Raw genomic sequence first — 16,033 nt, 5'->3', positions numbered from 1 at the left:
GGGATACACGTTTATACTGCTAGAAATCCCAAGTGACCGGCTAAAAGAGGTCAATTTAAAATGAACTTTGCTGGGTCATTTGCTGCCATTTACTGTGGACATCTACTGTGCTCCTGTGAAAAACACAATAACTTGCACCGTACAGACGGATATCTGTGACCTCTGGCACCTAATGTGCCCAGTGCAACGACAAATATAGTAAAAATAAATGTCCAAAAATGTATATGCTGCAACTGGATTCAGTAAAAAACGTAACCCCTCCACCCCCATCACTCGGGTATTTTCAACGTGCGCATGACGAGGCTACACTGCCATGCTATATCAGTTAGGTGTGTGCCAGGCACCTATAATGAAGCTGCGCGTGCTGTGTCTGTGCTCTGGTGGGGAGATGTCGGCACTGCCGCTGCCTGTGCTGCACCGTTCTGTGTGTGGGAGATAGTTCACCCGTGCCGTGTGTGCAGTGTTACACTGCCGCTGCCTGTTAGGGGGCTTAGAGGTGGATTTATTCAGTAGTGTTATCGGGTGGTTCTGAGAGCACCCAGCTACGGGAACTGGCACTATTATGCACTATAAAATGAAATAATAGCTATATTTTACTGGGACACGTGTCACAGATGCCTGAAAAACACAACTCTCGAGGACCGTTCATAGGTTTTAATGAGACGTTTTAGTAGCGTCTCACTAATGACCGCCCCCTCTCTCTCTCGTCTTTCTCAGATCTCTCACCACACTAGACGAGAGTTCTGTAACTCGCAAGGTGGTCACTATTCATCAGTAACCCCTACTATCTTAATTCTGGCAGGGTGGCAGCGAGTGCCCAAAGGCGAACGCTGTGTCTCTCTTACTCCAAGATTTTCTGGGTGAATGCTACCCTGGGATCCAACAAGACAACATATCTTAAGTAATGGTGCCTTCCAGTCACCCAGGTCTCACTCATGCTATGGCCCTCACACCCTTGCACTCCTCGGCCTGATGTTTGTCCATTCTATGACAAGACTGGAGGCGAGCATTATGCTTCATCTTCATTTATTTCTACTCTTCAGCAGTTCAACAAACTCATATATAAAACTTTGAAAAGTGAACAACAAACTTTTCCTTTCTTTTTTTTTTCCAACTACAACATCCATGTGTCTCTGTAGTCCATATCCTTTGCACCAGTCACAACCCACTTCCTGTGCTTGGACTCCTCCTCTTCTTTTACTGCTCTTCAAGCAGATAAGTACCATTTCTTCCCTCTCCGCATGTCAGTGATGAATTGACTGGGTTTGAGTGGGAGGTTAGTATTAAGAGCATATTGTACATGTTTAGACAAGGCACTGTGTGTGTGTGAAGGAGAAGATTTGCTTAAATCGCTTATAAAAATGTTGAGATTAATATATGTATGTGGTTTGATTTTAATAAGATGCGCGTTCGCATACAGGATTAGACGTTTCAGCTCCTAACAGCGCAAGGAATAGTCAGGAGAATCCTCAAAGGTTTCTTTCAGTCAGGAGTTTGTTCGCGAGGCTGACTACCCTGTGTTGTAAAACCGGCACCTCAGGGGTTTAGTCAGCCTCGCGAACTACGCAGCACGGGTCGCGCCTGCATCTGCGGGCCGGCCCCCACCCTTGGGTAGGAGGAGCCGGCGCCCGCGAGAGACGCAGTGCAGCCGGAGTGCTTTCGCGGCTACGGACCCTACCCACGGGTAGGATGAGCAACGCGAGCCATGTGTAGAGCTCAATGTTCCTAAGCGTTAGCCCCCACCCACGGGTGGGAGGAGTCTTGCGCGTGTTACACGCGTATCAAGACGCCGAATTTGTGCGACGACATCCGTACAGCACACCGGCATCAGAACGCTCGTATGAGCTGATCATTTTGATTGCATTGATCTATAAAAGTTGTCAGATTGCAGTGATCATAACGATCGCGAGCGCCGTGCTTCAGGGGAGCATACAAAAGGACTACAGTCCATGTGCTGGTGAGCAGCAGAGCCCAAGAGACTGCAGATCCCATACATTGCTAATCAGCAGAAGATTGGCGCAACAGAGAAGAGAAGGCTTTTACAGGAGCAACAAAGCTGAGTACATATAAGGTGCAGCCACTGAAAAAAGTATTAAAAAAAAGAAAAAAAAAGAGGAGAGAAAAGTAAAGAGATTTTACTGACTCTCAATCATCAGGAAGGAGCAGTGGGCCTGCTAAGACACCTGACTCAGGTATTTAGGCACACAGCACATCAGAAAATGTCATGAATTTGAGTGGAGCGAGGAGGAGCAGTCGCAGGACCTCGCTGCCAGCTTTAAGCAAGTGCTGGGAAGCTCCCTTATTGATGCATTGGCAGAGGGCGTCAGACCCCTACAGGAGAGGCTGGAGACACTGGAGGCTATACTTTCGCAGCCTAGTTAACAGCACCAAAGACTGGAAGCGCACGCCCACAGATTCCTTGAAGGAGGGACACAAGGGGAGTAAGATAGCCCTCAAGAGGAAAGCCTCCGACGACCCCCGGGGCTCTTTGGAAGGGGCAGCAGATAAGGCCCCAGAGGTGCCTGATGCGTTTGCGAAACTGAAGGAGGCATATCTGCAACGTCAGGCGGTGCCAGACCTCATGACCCCCTCTCCAGGGGAAGAAAATACAGGAGAAGACCCATGCTTGGAAGATGAGCAGGTAGACAATCAGGCCTCGCAGGAAGATGAAGAGGCAGAGGAGGAAGACTGGGTGAAACCCAGTGGGGGCAAAAGAGCACGGAAGGAGAAACACCTCCTGGAAGCGTATGATGATATGTTTGACCCGGGTAGCATCCGGAATCCGGAATCCGAGGTCCACCGAGTGGCAGCCATCCCCCCGAGTAGCACAGTATATGGCAACAAGACTGCGCAAGCCGGTCGCAATCAAGGAGGGAGAAGACCCCAGAACCCCAGAGCGCAATACTGGGAGAACAAGAGCCAGGATACATTCTTCCCGTCCAGAGGGAGATTCCCGAGAGGCCGCAGGTCCAGAGGATCAGGACGAGCTCAAGGATTTACTCCAGGTGAGAGCGGTTTTGTATCCTCCGGTAGGTGGGAGGACGCGCATGTTTTTAGAGAGTTGGCGCAAGCTTTCAAGCAATTCCTGCATATTGCATACCGTCAGAGGTCTGCAGATAGATTTCATAGAGACCCCAGTTAAGCGGAGCAGACCACAGAGTCAGAGACTAGCGCAAGCGGAACAAGCATGCCTAGACAGCGAGATAGCACAGCTAGTCCGCAAACAGGCGATAGAGAGATGCGAGCCAACCTCCAGGTTTGTGAGCAATATGTTCCTGGCTCACAGGAAAGAGAGGGTGCGGCCAGTTATAAATCTCAAAAAGCTGAACGGATGGATCATATATCGCCACTTCAAGATGGAGGGCATACATCAGCTCAGGCACTCCCTAAGAGAAGGAGACTGGCTGACGCGTGTAGATCTGAAGGACGCTTATCTCACAGTCCCTGTTCTCAAGGCACCCTGGCATTCACGAAGCTAATGAAGCCAGTAGCGGCAGCGATCAGAGAGAAGGGCGTCAGACTGATTATTTATCTGGACGACCTCTTACTCCTAGCAGAAGATCGAGAGGTATTAGTATACCAAACGAGATGGGTACAAGATCTTGTCTCACTAGGATTTCTAGTGAACACAGAGAAGTCAGATACCATACCAGCCCAGAGGTTAGACTTCCTGGGGTTTGTACTAGACACCAAGAAAGCGACTCTGGAGCTCCCAGCTTGGAAGATAAAAGACATAAAGAGGGAGATCAGATTATGTTTAGAAAAACAACGGATATCTCTCAGGACATTGGCGAGAATAGTAGGGCTATTAGAAGCATCTATCCAAGCCATATTCCCAGGCCCCCTGCACTACAGAGCACTACAGAGGTTGAAGATAAAACATCTACAACAGGGTCTGAAGTACCACCAGCAGGTACCCCTAGATCAAGACTCCATTACAGAACTAGAGTGGTGGTTAAAGAATATGGATGCTTTGAATGGGCGACCCATATTCGGAGACAAGCCGGATCTGATAATAGAATCAGACGCCAGCCGGAAGGGCTGGGGAGCCAGATGTGGGACTCTACAGACCAGTGGCAAGTGGAGCGAAGAGGAGCTCCGTCTTCACATAAACTGTCTGGAGCTCCTAGCAGGATCATTCGCGATCAAGGCTTTCACAAGAGGAAGCGTGAAATCCTGTGTACTGCTGAAGATGGACAACATATCAGCAGTGAGGTACATAAACCACTTAGGCGGCACAAGGTCCAAGATGCTAGCAGAACTAGTGAAAGACTTCTGGCACTTCTGCCTACGGTCAGAGACGTCAGTAACAGCAGAGTACCTGCCAGGCACACTGAACGTGGTAGCAGATTGGAACTCTCGATACCTGACAGGCTCCAGAAATTGGAGGCTGGATCCAGCAGTGTTTCAGAGGCTGAACACGAGATGGGGACCACTACATATGGACCTTTTTGCCTCTCGGCTCAACGCACAGACGAGCCTTTACTACAGCTGGAGGCTGGATCTGGGAGCGCAAGGAACAGATGCCTTCCTGCAAGAGTGGGCAAGAGGCCCGCATTACGCTTTCCCCCCCTTGGCGATGTTGAGCAGAGTTCTAGCGAAGTGTCGGAGGGAGAAAGCGGAGCTGGTATTAGTAGCACCTTTGTGGAAGTCACAAGTGTGGTTTCCAACGCTAATGGAGCTAGTAGCGGACATACCCAGAGTCCTTCCCGAAGGAGAGCGACTGCTCACAGACCCAGCTGGGTCGTGTCATCCTCTGAGAGTGAGAGGGACACTCCCGCTAGTCGCGTGCAGGATATCAGGAGACGTTGGGCCCTGCCAGGAACTTCGGCGCAGGCTGCTCAGCTCATCGCTGAGTCCTGGGCTCCATCCACTAGGATGAGCTACAACGCAGCTTGCGCAAAATGGACAAGCTGGTGCAAGAACAGAAGTGTTCATCCCGTTTCAGCAACTGTGGTGGAAATACTGAATTTCCTAGCGAACTTATTGCAGAACGGGAGAGCTTTCCGTACGATAGGGGTATACAGATCAGCTATATCAGCAGGGCACATGCCAATAGAAGGAGTCCCGGCAGGAGAACAACCCGCAGTAGTGAGGCTCATCAGAGGAGCGAGATTCAGAGTTCTGCCAGAGCCCAGATATAGTACGACATGGGACGTGGCGACAGTATTACGATTATTATCAGATTGGCCAACAGATAAATACCTTTCTCTTAAACAATTATCAGCTAAACTAGCTATGTTATTATGTCTGATTTCATGCAAACGAGTATCAGACTTTAGAGCTCTAGAGATTAATAGGCGGTCCTTCGGACCAGAAGTACTGACTTTCTCTATAGTCAGGAGAACCAAGACAGGGACCACTTCAGTCCATTACCCATATTTCCCGAGCAATACAAAATGGTGCGGTGCACGATGCATTAAGAAATATGAGAATAGGACGGCGGAATATAGGGCAGTAAGTACTACTCAGCTTCTAATAGCGCGCAGGAAGCCCTGCCATGCAGTTACGTCAGCTACTATCGCATGGGTCAAAGAGATTATGCAAGCAGCAGGTGTGAATGTGAGCATGTATGGAGCTCATTCAGTGAGAGGAGCAATGGCCTCAACAGCAGTGAGAGCTAGGGTTCCGTTAAGTGAAATAATGCCAGCAGCAGACTGGTCGAGTGATCGCACATTTAAAGAGTTTTATTTTAAGCCAGCAGAGAGTCTAGCGGGAACGGTGATGGGGAAGCTTTGAACAAGCATAATGCTCGCCTCCAGTCTTGTCATAGAATAAAGATTACCCCTGCTAACTGCGCAGGGAGTATTAATTCTTTTAAAGACTAGGAGGCGAGCATTAAATTCCCACCCGAGTATTGTACTGTCTAGAATAAGTATTGCATTATGTTAGCAAGTACACCACCTAAGCACATGTCATGATCTCTGCTTCTAAAAGGTCAGGGTTTTCCCAACTCCCTTGCAAGCAGATCCATAACCCAGGTTCCGAGTGCCAACCAGTCCCAATTGGGACCTTTTGGACCCAGTCCTGGCGCCAGTGGCACCAGGCTCATAAATATGCCCAGTCCCAGCGCTGGAAGCGCCGGGCTCATAATGCTTGGGTGGACTTACCTGCAGCAGACCATGCTGCTTACTTGCCTGCCAGTTGAGCCTCTGATCCTCTTCTGTTTGGAACTACTTTTCCTGTTGGGTGGGGCTGGAGCCACACCCTAGATTCAGAACACTGGAACTCTTCTGGAAGGCAGGAACTCTTTTTTTACCAGGAACTCTTTTCTTACTTAGGCGTGGCTGTGGAAGGAGACATCTAAGCACTACAGGAGGCTATTTAAACCACACCCGGTGGATGAATCTTGCTTTGCGTTATTCTGCACCCTCTGCAGCAGAACGCTCATCGTGTCTTCTGCATCCGGTCCTGGGCCTAAGGAAAAAGGCTTACCATCCTGAATCCAGTCTTCAGCAACACCTATAAAGACAAGAAAGAACAGGTTAGCATTCCGGCATCTGAAAGGCAAAGGCTTACCTACTCTTCGTGCGCTCCGGAGGTCTTCACACTGCATTCCGGCATCTGAAAGACAAAAGCTTACCAACTCTTTGCACGCTCCGGAGGCCGTCGGCGCTGCATCTCGCATCTGAAAGGCAAAACAAGGTGCGTTTAAAGACATTGGGGAACTTTAATACTCACGTGCCATTACTCCTTTCCACATCTAACCCAGTGGGTATCCCGGCACCCTGCAGCCGCTCCGAACTTGTACCTGCAAAATAAAAAGACAGTTAGAGCGCTTTGTGAAGCTGGCAACAAGCGCTTACTTACGTGCTTCCAGGCGCTTCTATTCATCACACGGGCTCCATCTTCAACTCGCTTCAGCCCGTCATCCGCCATCGCCGGAACCCTGCAAAACAAGAGACATCATTATTAAAGACTTTAAAGACATTTGAGTTACTCGAAACTTACCGTTCGTGCAGTAAACGACGGACAGCAGTCCTCTGAAGTCAAGAGGCCTGCGCTACCTATCCAGTGAAGAACCTGGCTACACCACCCTGTCCCGAGGCAGATGGAGAGCTCGGCATTCACTTACCTAAGGTGAGAGCGTTAACCTGTGGGGGTCTACAGGAGAGGAGAAGAGGAAAGAGATAGGGACACCCCAATAACCCCAGTTCATTAACCCCGTATTTTCTATCTGCAGACATCTTACTCTGCACGTCAGGCATACAGGGCACAGAGGTCCAGCCCAAAGAGCCAATCGGGTGCTGCACATCACCTTTGAAGATACGGTAGTCGCCCAGTCAAGACCGGCGCCTCTGCGAGAATCAGGTGAGCATTACAGAACGCAAAGCCTACCGCAAAACTCTCGCCCAGGCGCTATGGAAACCTCGGATACTGACCACCTAGCCCGGTTACTTGGAGAACTAAGGGCAGAAGTGCATGCAGCTCGTCAGGAAACAAACGCTCTAAGAAGGGAACTAATTATTTCCAAGGAGAGAACAGATGATCTTGCTAGACAATTGCTACAGTCACAAGCCGGACAGACCCCGCTACCCGCATCAGGGGCAAATCTTCCTTCAACATCCTCTATGAATCCAGTGCAGATCAACCTACCTGGGAATGTACCTCTGGCTCCGCCCGAACGATTTTCTGGTGACCCAAAGAGGTTTGCGGTATTTATCAATCAGTGCCGGTTGCACTTCTTATGCCGGCCAGCAGCCTTTCCAACTGATCAAGCTAAAGTAGCTTTTGTACTTTCGTACCTTAGTGGCAATGCGGCAGACTGGTCGATCCCTATAGTTAATCAAGATGATCCGGTTCTCCATGATTTTCAAGCCTTTCAGCTTAGTATGGAAAAACTGTTCGCAAGACATGCACAGGGGCAGGCCTTGGACAATGAGCTTCTTTCGTTGCGACAGGGTAATCAAGACCTTTTGGCTTATATTGCATCTTTCAATAGACTAATAGTGGAAACTCAATGGCCTGAGGACAAAAGGATTACGCTGTTTTATAGAGGTCTACGTGGAGAGCTCAAAGACGTTTTAGCCCAAGTAGTGAATCCCCCACAAGACTGTTCGGATTATATAGACTTGGTCGTTCAAATAGATCACAGACTGCAGAACAGGAAGGCCGATCGTTCCAAGTTTGATGCTCGAGTATTTTCCAAACCGCCAACTCCTTCCAAAGGAGTAGACTCCGGGGAACCCATGCAAATAGGGGGTCTGAAAGGTCCTCTAACACAAAGGGAGCGGGAAAGGAGAAAACAGTTGCAATTATGCCTATATTGCGGAAACTCAGGGCACTTTCTTCGAGACTGTCCGGTGAAACCTGCCAAGAAGGCAGTAGGCGCTGCAGTTACCACAGTTACAAACTCTGAGCAGGGAAACGACCTCGCCCGACAAGAATAGAGGTCCTCTTGCCGAGCGTGAAAACCAGTTCCGTGACCTCGCATTTCGTGATACCTATGGTCCTCATTAGCCCTGATAATCAGGGTCGATTACATGCAATTGAAGCTTACGTCGACAGCGGTGCCATCGGCAATTATGTGGATCATGAAATGGTTTTGAGGATGAATCTAACTCTTTGTCCCAAGGCTGTAAAGGACGTCATTACTACGGTGGATGGTACGGAGATAGCCTCCGGGCCAGTAACGCACACCACTCAAGAGGTGACGCTAGTAAGTCAAGATGGACACCATGAGAAGATTGTGTTCGATGTGATCAAGGCCCCTCAGATCCAGATTATTCTAGGAATACCTTGGTTAGAGAAACACAATCCTCTGATCGATTGGCGAGCAAGAACGGTCCAGTTTCCAGAATGTGTCTCTACCTGTCACCCTCCACCTGGTGTTGCACTGGCAGCAATTTCTTCAGAGACTCCCCAGTTACCTCCCAAATACCTAGAATACCAAGATGTTTTCCGGAAGGAGCAGGCTAACTCTCTACCTCCTCATAGGTCTTATGACTGCCAGATAGACCTGATACCTGGATCTACTCCTCCTTGTAGTAGAATTTATGCCCTCACCGAGCCTGAGAACCTTCACCTTCGACAATACCTGGATCAATACCTGGCAAATGGGTTTATTCGTCCCTCCAAGTCCCCTGCCTCTTCAGCTTTGTTCTTCGTTCCAAAAAAGGAAGGAGACCTTAGAACTTGTATCGATTATCGCTCCCTGAACCAGATCACCGTTAAGAATAGATATCCGTTACCTTTGATCCCTGAACTCCTGGACCAAGTCAGAAAAGCATGCATATATACAAAGCTGGATCTTAGAGGAGCTTACCACTTGGTACGAGTAAAAGAGGGCGATGAATGGAAGACGGCCTTCCGCACCAAGTATGGGCTATTTGAATATCAGGTCATGCCCTTCGGACTTTGCAATGCCCCGGCCGCCTTTCAATATTTTATGAACGATGTCCTCAGAGAGCTCATAGATGTGTGTGTTGTTGTTTACATCGACGACATTCTCGTTTATTCTTCATCGGAATCTGAACATCGGAAACACGTGAAAATGGTCCTCGAAAGATTGCGTCAACACAAACTTTTCGCTAAGTTGGAAAAATGTGTTTTCAACGTGACTGTAGTTGAATTCTTGGGATTCATATTATCACCTGGCGGAGTGCGTATGGATTCAAAGAAGGTCGATGCAGTTCTCAAATGGCCATCACCATCCTCCGTAAAAGGTGTGCAAAGCATGTTAGGCTTCGCTAACTTTTACCGCAGGTTTATCCCCGAGTTCTCTCGAATAGTCCAGCCCATCACTGCCTTGTTAAAGAAAAACAAACGTTTTGAATGGTCTACCGAGGCGGAACAAGCTTTCCAGGATTTGAAGACTAAATTTATCTCTGCACCAATCTTAAAACACCCTCGCCCCGAACTCCCCTATATCGTGGAAACTGATGCTTCAAGCCTTGCCATGGGGGCAGTTCTATCACAAAAGGACCCGGTAACCAATCAGTTGCATCCCATGGCATTTTGGTCCAGCAAATTCTCGCCTCCTGAAGTCAATTACACGATTACTGACAAGGAACTTCTGGCTATCAAGTCTGCCTTTAAGGCTTGGCGGCATTATCTGCTGGGGGCCCGACACACCATTACTGTGTTTACGGATCACCGAAACCTGCAATATTTGAAAACCGCAAAAGCCCAATCCTCTAGACAACTCCGTTGGGCATTATTCTTTGCCGAGTTTGACTTCATAATTACCTATCGACCTGGTACCAAGAACGGTAAAGCCGATGCCCTTTCTCGGATGGGAGTGGAAGAACACTTGATCAACCCTAAACCTGTACCAATCATTCCCGAACAAAGAATTCTGGGTGTAATCACCACAGAATCCATAGAGGAAGTTAAGGATAAAGCCAGGCAACTTGTAACTCCAGCAGACATACAGAATTGGCATCTGCAGGGAAAGGACTTTGCAGTAAAGGACAACTTATTGTATTTCCAAGAACGATTATACCTACCCAGCACAGATTTACAGAAAAAAGTAATCTCTTGTTATCACGACTCTTTAATGGAAGGTCATCCCGGTATAGCCAAGACCTCAGAAAAGATCAAGCGCTACTTCTGGTGGCCGTCTTGGAAAAAAGATATCAGAGACTTTATAATGTCCTGTGGAGTATGCGCCCAAAACAAGAGTCAAAAGGAAAGACCAGCAGGCCTCTTACGCCCTATTGACATCCCACCTCGCCCGTGGCATACGCTTTCTATGGACTTCATCACCGATCTACCTCCATGCTCCGGATACAATACGATTCTAGTAATCGTGGACTTATTCTCCAAGATGGCGCATTTCATTCCGCTCAAAGGCTTGCCAACAGCAGCAACTCTGGCCCGAGAATTTCTCGAAAACATCGTCCGAATGCACGGTTTTCCTTCGGTTCTAATTTCGGATCGAGGTAGTCAATTTATTTCTCATTTTTGGCGAAGTTGCTGTCGGTCGGCTCAAATTGATGTGAGACTATCGACCAGTCACCACCCTCAGACCGACGGACAAACCGAGAGGACCAATCAAACTCTGGAACAGTATTTACGCTGCATGCTGCAACAAACTGAAAAAACTTGGAAAGATATCTTTGGATAGCCGAGTATGCCTACAATAACTCTGTCCATTCGGGAACTGGGAAAACCCCGTTTTTTCTTTTGTACGGCAGTCACCCTCGAACCTCGGAGTTGGATCCCCTCCAAGATCTTGAAACACCAGCAGTAGACTACCTGCATTCTACAATCACCCAAGCCTTTAAGGAAGCTGTTTCTCACCTTCAAAGGGCTAAAGAACAATACAAGAAAGGAGCAGATCAACATCGGAAGGAAGCCCCTCACTATCAAGTAGGGGATCAAGTCTGGTTATCCACCAGATATCTATCTCTAAAAGGGCCACGCACATTCAACCCAAGATACCTTGGTCCCTATTCCATCACTACCATAGTAAACCCAGTAGCGGTCAAGTTGGACTTGCCCCCGCACATGAAGATACATCCGGTCTTCCACGTCTCTCTATTAAAACCCGTGCAACCTCAAACCCGACTAACCAAATCTCCAAAACCTATCCTAGTTGATGGAGAACTCGAGTTTGAAGTCAAAAGCATTCTGGACTCCAAGATCTCCAAATCTAAACTATTCTACCTAATTGACTGGAAAGGCTACGGCCCCCAAGAGAGATCTTGGGAACCTGCTGAATATGTCCACGCTCCTCGCCTCATCAAAAGATTTCACCGAACATTTCCTGACAAGCCAAAACCCCCGGAGAAGCCCGGTTTGGGAGGGGCCTTGAGGGGGGGTACTGTCATGATCTCTGCTTCCAAAAGGTCAGGGTTTTCCCAACTCCCTTGGAAGCAGATCCATAACCCAGGTTCCGAGTGCCAACCAGTCCCAATTGGGACCTTTTGGACCCAGTCCTGGCGCCAGTGGCACCAGGCTCATAAATATGCCCAGTCCCAGCGCTGGAAGCGCCGGGCTCATAATGCTTGGGTGGACTTACCTGCAGCAGACCATGCTGCTTACTTGCCTGCCAGTTGAGCCTCTGATCCTCTTCTGTTTGGAACTACTTTTCCTGTTGGGTGGGGCTGGAGCCACACCCTAGATTCAGAACACTGGAACTCTTCTGGAAGGCAGGAACTCTTTTTTTACCAGGAACTCTTTTCTTACTTAGGCGTGGCTGTGGAAGGAGACACCTAAGCACTACAGGAGGCTATTTAAACCACACCCGGTGGATGAATCTTGCTTTGCGTTATTCTGCACCCTCTGCAGCAGAACGCTCATCGTGTCTTCTGCATCCGGTCCTGGGCCTAAGGAAAAAGGCTTACCATCCTGAATCCAGTCTTCAGCAACACCTATAAAGACAAGAAAGAACAGGTTAGCATTCCGGCATCTGAAAGGCAAAGGCTTACCTACTCTTCGTGCGCTCCGGAGGTCTTCACACTGCATTCCGGCATCTGAAAGACAAAAGCTTACCAACTCTTCGCACGCTCCGGAGGCCGTCGGCGCTGCATCTCGCATCTGAAAGGCAAAACAAGGTGCGTTTAAAGACATTGGGGAACTTTAATACTCACGTGCCATTACTCCTTTCCACATCTAACCCAGTGGGTATCCCGGCACCCTGCAGCCGCTCCGAACTTGTACCTGCAAAATAAAAAGACAGTTAGAGCGCTTTGTGAAGCTGGCAACAAGCGCTTACTTACGTGCTTCCAGGCGCTTCTATTCATCACACGGGCTCCATCTTCAACTCGCTTCAGCCCGTCATCCGCCATCGCCGGAACCCTGCAAAACAAGAGACATCATTATTAAAGACTTTAAAGACATTTGAGTTACTCGAAACTTACCGTTCGTGCAGTAAACGACGGACAGCAGTCCTCTGAAGTCAAGAGGCCTGCGCTACCTATCCAGTGAAGAACCTGACTACACCACCCTGCCCCGAGGCAGATGGAGAGCTCGGCATTCACTTACCTAAGGTGAGAGCGTTAACCTGTGGGGGTCTACAGGAGAGGAGAAGAGGAAAGAGATAGGGACACCCCAATAACCCCAGTTCATTAACCCCGTATTTTCTATCTGCAGACATCTTACTCTGCACGTCAGGCATACAGGGCACAGAGGTCCAGCCCAAAGAGCCAATCGGGTGCTGCACATCACCTTTGAAGACACGGTAGTCGCCCAGTCAAGACCGGCGCCTCTGCGAGAATCAGGTGAGCGTTACAGCACCACCCTAAAATCTTCTATTGCATTTGTTTCATAGGGGAAGATCAGAAGAACAGCTGAATGCAGGCATAGCTAAAGACTTCGAGAGACCGGAGGTTCACCGGCAGTTGAGTTCCAAAGTTCAGGAGAGTCTTCGCATCGTTGATGAGGACTAGTTATGAAGTTGATAAGCTGTAAGAGCGAGTAAAAGCATAGGAGGAGTCCAAGCACAGGAAGTGGGTTGTGACTGGTGCAAAGGATATGGACTTCAGAGACTCATGGATGTTGCAGTTGAAAAAAAAGAAGAAAAGAAAAAGAAAGGAAAAGTTTGTTGTTCACTTTTCAAAGTTTTATATGAGTTTGTTGAACTGCTGAAGAGTAGAAATAAATGAAGATGAAGCATAATGCTCGCATCCTAGTCTTAAATAGAATTAATACTCCCTGCGCAGTTAGCAGGGGTAATCTTTATTCCTCTTGATTCCTCCTATTTTCCTCGCTTCTCTTCCTCCCACTCCCCTCTTCCTGCCCCACCGATGTTCTTCTTTCTACTGCTACACCCTCTCTTTACTACTCTCCACTCCCCTCTCTGCTACTCTCCCTTCCCTCTGCTCTCCTCTACAATCTCCTCCCACTGCTTCCTACTACAGTCTCCTCTCACTACTCCTACACTTCACTCCGCCTTCTCTCACAGTCACCTTCCTTTCACCTTCCCATTTACCTGTTTCGCTCACTCCCACTTACACCCCCTACTCTCACACTTAACCTCAGTCATTCTCTACATTCTTACAACCCACCCCCTTCTCACACACAAGTACACCAGAATTTCGTAATGGCAGCATGTGACCAAAATAGTCAATTTCAAAGTAATTTTTCAAGCAACCTTGAGCGTTCTGTTCGCCGGTCGTTTGCACATTCTGCCCTACAGGCTCAGTGTTTGGCTCAACGTTACTTGGAGGTGAGCTGTGTGCTTCTTGCTCCTTTGTAAGGACTTTTCGGCTCTGCTTTCCCAAAGGGTTAGCAAGAAAACACAGGCCAGAATAGGGTACAGCAGGTATGGGATGAGCAAAAATGATACTTTGCATTTGAAGCTGGCCACATTAAAGTGGACAGAGACTGGGGCCCTTCCATCTCCCTCACCTAGCCTCTGGGGCAGGGCAAGCTCTGGCAAACAACATGGTTGGACTCCTGCACCAGGGTGAGAGGTGTCCCCATCCCCTTTGACAGGGTAAGTTTCCCGATCCTGTCATGCACCTCCAACCTTGCCTCTAAGTCCTTTCTTTCCCCAGGGTATCTGGCTACCTGATGGTAGCAGGAAAGAAAGTTGACATTTGGTTGTTTCGTACCAGCCCTGTGATCAGGGGCAACGTGCTTGCCTTGGAAGCAAGACAACATGGAGCCACACTGGTTCGATCCCCGGGTCCACGCTTAGAAACTTCTGGGTATTAAGCGTGTTATAAATAATCTATCATATCATATGAACTGTGGATGAGTGGGCCAAGAGCCATTTTAGGATGGCCTTCAGTGTTTGGTCAACCCTTTCAACCATCCCATCATTCTGAAGATGATACACCAATGTTCTAAGGGTCTTGATCTTCATGAGGTCTTTCATTTCAACCATCAGCTTGGACATGAAACTGCTTCCCTGTTCACTGAAAATTTCTGTAGGGAAGCTGTCTCGGATGAAGAAAGGGATGTGCACCTTTAGTATTGCCTTGATCCTGTTGCTTTTCAAGGGAAAAGTCTGCATATATCAGGTAGTGTAAGATAGGATGATGAGGATATGCTTGTTCCCAGCTCTAGAGGATTCTAGGGACTCACGATTCCCATCGCCGATTCAGTAGAATGGAATTTCTATCATAGCCAATGGATGGAGGGGGGCTCTGGGTATGTCATCTGTTGAAGTTTTGTAGCACATCGGGCAGACCGTGCAGAACTGTTTGATCTGAGAATACACACCAGGCCAATAGAATCTGCTGAGTACATTCTTCTGCAACTTCTCTAGGCCAATATGTCCTACTGTCAGATTCGAGTGAGCTAACCTCATTACTGCTCTCCGGAACTGCTTAGAGATCATAGAGATCAAGAGCTGGTAATAATTGGTACCTTCCCCCCTTTGGATTTACGTCCACTCGGTATATGAGTCCCTTCCAGTCATGCTGATGGACTGTCTTTAGGGCTGGGCTTGCAGATTCGGAGATTAAGTTCTTATGAGCTTGTTCCAGGAGCAGATTCATTCTCTGGGCTTCTGCACACACCTCCGATGTTGGGCCTGAGACTCTTAGGAGATAGGAGCCTTCTCTGTGGGCCTATTTCCTCAAACCCAGAATCAGCAGTGTTAAGCTCTTCCACATCATCAGTCTCCAAGACTAATACCTTTTCACACACTGGTTGGGCCATAGGCTGGCTAGGTTTTATGACATAGTGTTACAACTCCCCAAGGTGTTCCATGGCTATATTGTACACAATAGAGTCTTCGTTTCAGATTTCATCAGAAGAAGGCCGATCCCAAGATGGCCACCGTCTTGGTCAACGTCTGAGCCAATCCCAAGAAGGTCGTCCTGGTCGATGTATCAGACCATCCAAAGATGGCCACCAACATCTGTGGCACACGCACGCATGGCATGTCCACAGCCAATTGATTCGGTAACAGGAAGATATCACAACCCTGCGGCTGTGCTCCTGTGTGTCTCAATGCTCAGTGAGTTGTACTGAGTGGACACTGCTTCGTTCTGCTCTGTGTACTTTGTTTTCCTTCCCTGCTGCCTTCCCTTTGTTGCTCCTGTTCCTCTTCCTGCTTACTTTCCTTATCCTTGTGACCTTATGGCCTTAAGCGGGTAGCATGTCATGCAGTGGATGGGATGCAGAGTAACTATTT

Source organism: Ambystoma mexicanum, chromosome 11 (genome assembly GCF_040938575.1).
Source record: "Ambystoma mexicanum isolate Mex_15411 chromosome 11, UKY_AmexF1_1, whole genome shotgun sequence".
In the NCBI taxonomy this organism is placed as follows: domain Eukaryota; kingdom Metazoa; phylum Chordata; class Amphibia; order Caudata; family Ambystomatidae; genus Ambystoma; species Ambystoma mexicanum.
Note: the sequence above shows the minus strand (reverse complement) of the source record.